The sequence below is a fragment of the Palaemon carinicauda genome, chromosome 20, assembly GCF_036898095.1.
Source record: "Palaemon carinicauda isolate YSFRI2023 chromosome 20, ASM3689809v2, whole genome shotgun sequence".
Taxonomy (NCBI): Eukaryota; Metazoa; Arthropoda; class Malacostraca; order Decapoda; family Palaemonidae; genus Palaemon; species Palaemon carinicauda.
This window is the reverse complement of record NC_090744.1, coordinates 114,716,021-114,722,140: the sequence shown is the minus strand read 5'-3', so window position 1 is coordinate 114,722,140 and position 6,120 is coordinate 114,716,021.

Genomic DNA, 6,120 nt, shown 5'->3' with positions numbered 1-6,120 from the left:
TGTAGGCCCATTCAAGGTCTACATACATGTAGGCCTATTCAAGGTCTATATACATGCAGGCCTATGCAAGGTCTACACACACTTACGCCTATTCAAGGTCTATAGACATGTAGACCTGTTCAAGGTATACGTAGCCTACATGTAGTGTAGGCCTGTTCGTGGTCTATATACATTTAGGACTATTCAAAGTCTATATACATGTAGGCCTAATCAAGGTTTATATACATACAGGCCTATTCAAGGTCTATACGCATGCAGGCCTATTTAAAGTCTATATACATGCAGTGTAGGCGGGTTCAAGGTCTATATACATGCAGGCCTATTCAAGGTCTACATACATGTAGGCCTATTCAAGGTTATATACATGCAGGCCTATTCAAGGTCTATACGCATGTAGGCCTATTCAAGATATATACGCATGTAGGCCTATTTAAGGTCCATATGCATGTAATATAAGCCTGCTGAAGGTCTATATACATTATAGGCCTATTCATATCGAAAATTCCGTAGTTACGTAGATATCATCTTTCAGAAGATGAAATTTGATGTGATAAATCTATTCATTTAGTTTATAAATATTCAGTCGATACCTTATCATTATTTAGCATAAAAATATATAAATATAACTATATCTTTATTGCTATTGTGGGTTTCTTTTTCCATTTACCATCAGTGAAACTAAAAAAAAGATATTAAATATATAAAATTGATAAATAAAATGAATATCGAGTGACACCAAAGAATATTTAGATTTTGTTACACACATACACACGCACACAGGATACAAAATAGGTACAGCTTGGAGGAATGCCTACTGTGCATGTCGTGAGGTGCACTGGTGGCACTCCGCCCAAACAGATCTTATGGATAGAAAAATATGGGTAGAAAAATAATGACCATTTGATGGCAACACTATTTGGAATGAGTCACTGGATAGATTCTGCAATTGAAATGTTATAACTTATCAAAACATTATTATTATTATTATTATTATTATTAGCTAAACTACAACCCTAGTTTAAAAAAGCAGGATGCTATAAGCCCAAGGTCTCCAAAAGGGAAAAATAGCAAAGTGAGTAAAAGGAAAGGATATAAACTACAAATTTCTTGCGTCATCTGTTAGTTTGAATTACACGCTGATATGGGGGGAATAGGTGGTCTAGTGTGGACCTTCGAACTCTGTCCAAATGAGACGGCTTCGTTGTTTTGAGAACTGCAAACTATTATCATTTAATTTAATTTTCCTTACATCTTACATAGCATTTTCTTATTAAATATTTTCTTACCGTTTTCTTAAATTTTCTTTGACAAATATTTCCTTTTGCCCAATAACATTGAAAACCAAACCATTGCTCTCTAGTCTTGGGTAGTGCCATAGCCTCTGTACCATGGTATTCCACTGTCTTGGGTTAGAGTTCTCTTGCTTGAGGGTACAGTTGGGCATGCTATTCTATCTTGTTTCTCTTCCTCTTTTTTTTATATTTTATAGTTTATATAAGGAATATTTATTCTAATGTCACTATTCTTAAAATATTTTATTTTCCTTGTTTCCTTTCCTCACTGGGCTATTTTCCTTGTTGGAGCCCCTGGGCTATTTTCCTTGGTGGAGCCCCTGGGCTTATAGCATCCTGCTTTTCCAACTAGTTTTGTAGCTTAGCAAGTGATAATAATAATAATAATAATAATAATAATAATAATAATAACAATAATAATAATAATAATTCACAGTTTTCCTATATTACAACATTAACTCTCCTCTCTCTCCAAATAATAATAATAATAATAATAATAATAATAATAATAATAATAATAATAAATATCAACCAATCAAAATAAGTAATTACATTATGTCTATGAAGGCAGTAATAAAACTCTTAAAGCAATTTGCATATTTACGAAAAAGGAATTTCACAATAACTCGCACAACCTAATTAAAAAAAATCCTGAGTAATAATAATGTAAAAATAAGTCTACATACATTTTAAAACCTTCCATTTAAACATCTACAAAACTGAGTAATAATAATGTAAAAATAAGTCTACATACATTTCCAAAACCTTCCATTTAAACATCTACAAAAATAATAATTGCCTCATGTAAAAATAACTAACCATGGTTAAAAAATAGGTTAAAGTTCTTAATATTTAACATGTTTACATAATTCACTAACCTAGTTTGCCCAGCAATATATGCTATCCCATCAGGTTAAATTTCGAGCACATTTTGCTATATATATTTTTTTTTTCAAATTGCTCTAACAGCCTTAATTTTTGTCATAGAGAGGTCAGGTTGGTCTCATTCTTTTGGAAAATGCCTGAAGTTTCTCAAAAAATTATCAAAAATATATAAAAACATGTAATTAACAGTGTTTTGCAAGAACGTACCGGTACGTCCTTTGGGGGAGAAAGGGCTATGATAGTCAACGAGTTATCTAAATTAAAAATAAAACTATCACTAGGCCTATTGTGTTTCAAATTTTGTCCTGAGATATATGGAAATAATAATTATGATTTCACTCATCTGTGGCATACAATTCTTGAAGAGATCTTGTGTTTCTTTGTTTTTTTAGGGCTCATTTCTTTAAGAGATCTTCTGTTTCTTTGTTTTTAGGGCTCATTTCTTTAAGAGATCTTCTGTTTCTTTGGGCTCATTTCTTGAAGAGATCTTGTGTTTCTTTGTTTTTAGGGCTCATTTCTTGAAGAGATCTTGTGTTTCTTTGTTTTTAGGGCTCATTTCTTTAAGAGGTCTTCTGTTTCTTTGTTTTTAGGGCTCATTTCTTGAAGAGATTTTCTGTTTCTTTGTTTTTAGGGCTCATTTCTTTAAGAGGTCTTCTGTTTCTTTGTTTTTTAGGGCTCATTTCTTTAAGAGATCTTCTGTTTCTTTGTTTTTTGGGCTCATTTCTTTAAGAGATCTTCTGTTTCTTTGTTTTTTTGGGCTCATTTCTTTAAGAGATCTTCTGTTTCTTTGTTTTTAGGGCTCATTTCTTTAAGAGATCTTCTGTTTCTTTGTTTTTAGGGCTCATTTCTTTAAGAGGTCTTCTGTTTCTTTGTTTTTAGGGCTCATTTCTTTAAGAGGTCTTCTGTTTCTTTGTTTTTAGGGCTCATTTCTTTAAGAGGTCTTCTGTTTCTTTGTTTTTAGGGCTCATTTCTTTAAGAGGTCTTCTGTTTCTTTGTTTTTAGGGCTCATTTCTTTAAGAGATCTTCTGTTTCTTTGTTTTTAGGGCTCATTTCTTTAAGAGATCTTCTGTTTCTTTGTTTTTTAGGGCTCATTTCTTGAAGAGATCTTCTGTTTCTTTGTTTTTAGGGCTCATTTTAAGAGATCTTCTGTTTCTTTGTTTTTTAGGGCTCATTTCTTGAAGAGATCTTCTGTTTCTTTGTTTTTAGGGCTCATTTCTTTAAGAGATCTTCTGTTTCTTTGTTTTTAGGGCTCATTTCTTTAAGAGGTCTTCTGTTTCTTTGTTTTTAGGGCTCATTTCTTTAAGAGATCTTCTGTTTCTTTGTTTTTAGGGCTCATTTCTTGAAGAGATCTCCTGTTTCTTTGTTTTTTAGGGCTCAAACCATGTCGTCCTGATGGAAGGTTCCTACTATAGTCCATTTCTTTTAGCGAGGAAGATTTGCACCGACTCGCAACGGTACCCTTTAAGCTCAGAAAAGTTTCCTGATCGCTGATTGGTTGGACAAGATCATTCTAACCAATCAACGATCAGGAAACTTTTCCGAGCTAAAAGGGCACCGCTGCGAGTTGGTGCAAATCTGCCTCGCTAAAAGAAATGGACTATAGTAGGAACCTTCCATCAGGACGACATGGTTATCTCACCCAAAAATAGATTTTTTGCTCTGTTAAGTTTCTCAATACTTATTAAGGTCTTTATAACAGCAATACTCGAAATTGAGTGGCAATTATTATGATTATCTGTAATATTGAAAACATTATATATTTCATTAATCAATTTATATACTATTAAACTTTTTCTTACTTTTTCTATTTTTTTCTGCATCGAAATTTTGACCAAAAATTTACCTTTTCTTTACTTTTTCTATTTTTTCAGAATCGAAATTTTGACAAAAATTGTTTTCTTTACCTTTTCTATTTTTTCTGCATCGAAATTTTGACCAAAAATCTATATTTACTTTACTTTTTCTATTTTTTTCTGCATCGAAACTTTGACCAAAAATTTACCTTTTCTTTACTTTTTCTATTTTTTTCTGCATCGAAATTTTGACTAAAAACTGACCCTTTCTTTACTTTTTCTATTTTTTCTGCATCGAAATTTAGACCAAAAATTGTTTTCTTTAATTATTCTATTTTTTTCTGAATCGAAATTTCAACCAAAAATTTATCTTTTTAATTTTCTATTTTTTTTCTGAATCGGAATTTTAACCAAAACTTTAACTTTTCTTTGCTTTTTCTATTTTCTGCATCGAAATATTGACTAAAAATTTATTTATTCTTTAATTTTTCTTTTTTTTTCTGCATAGAAATTTTGACCAAAAATTGATATTTCTCTACTTTTTCTATTTTTTTCTACATCAAAATTTTAACCAAAACTTTATATTTCCTTTACTTTTTCTATTTTGTTTCTGCATCGAAATTAACCAAAAATTCAACATGAAAAATTAACCAGATAGTATTCTGATTAAAAACCAAAGTTCATAATTAACCGTTACATAATTTAGTACAAACTTTAATAACATGAAATTATCACTGTCTATTCATAACATAATTTGGCACACTCACAGACAGGTGTTTTAAGTGATGTTCGAACGTGTAAACGGAGTATATGGTTGTCGAACGTGTTCGTCGAACTGTTCGAAGAAACTCTATTCTAGCCTGACTTTTGTGGGCGGAGCTTCACTGTCCACAAACCTTAAGCATTTGTGGCTAACTCCACCATTTCGAACCGTTTTACAATTAGGTTCGAGAACCGGGTTCGACGAACCTTTATACCGCGTAAACCTCGCGTGATGTTCGAACGTGTAAACGGAGTATATGGTTGTCGAACTGTTCGAAGAAACTCTATTCTAGCCTGACTTTTGTGGGCGGAGCTTCACTGTCCACAAACCTTAAGCATTTGTGGCTGACTCCACCATTTCGAACCGTTTTACAAGCAGGTTCGAGAACCGGGTTCGACCAACCGTTCGACCGTGTGAACCCCGGTTTAAACAGCACATGCAACAATGATTAAAGTCACTTATATCCATTTGAAGACAGCTCAGTAGTGATCTCTACTTGGGTCACGAAAATGGGTAAAATCTGTAATTCTCTGTTGTCACTTGTGGAACTTTTCTGGTATCTATTCGCATTACATTGCCTAACCTTGCACTAAGTGGCTTACGTCATTAGCAAGATTGAATATATATATATATATATATATATATATATATATATATATATATATATATATATATATATATATAATCATCTCCTACGCCTACTGACGCAAAGGGCCTCGATATATATATATATATATATATATATATATATATATATATATATATATATATATATATATATATATATATATATATTTATATATATACAGTATATATTTATATATATATATATATACACAATATATATATATATATATATATATATATATATATATATATATATTTATATATACACAGTATATATATATATATATATATATATATATATATATATATATATATATATATATATATATATATATATATATATATATATATATATATATATATATATATGCAATTTGGTCTATATCATTGGGCATTTCATTATGAAATTGGCACTGACTGGCCAACATAATTGGCAAAACTGAAAATGTAATAAAGTATCATTTTAACCTAAGCCCAAAGTGACCAAAACCATGAATAAAACTGAACACATGTTTAGAAATCCTAAGGTTAAACCTCGTCCAAAGTAGACGAGATGAACAAATCCGTGTGAATACACCTGAACACATGTTTAGAAATCCTAAGGTTAAACCTCGTCCAAAATAGACAAGATGAACAAATCCGTGCTTGTACCATCACGGGCTCTTGCTCAAAAGAGAATCAAATAATTTGCCTGCCCTGTGCCATGTCTATTGAAGTTAAGTTAAAAATTACCATAACATGTACCACTTGATACACTCGG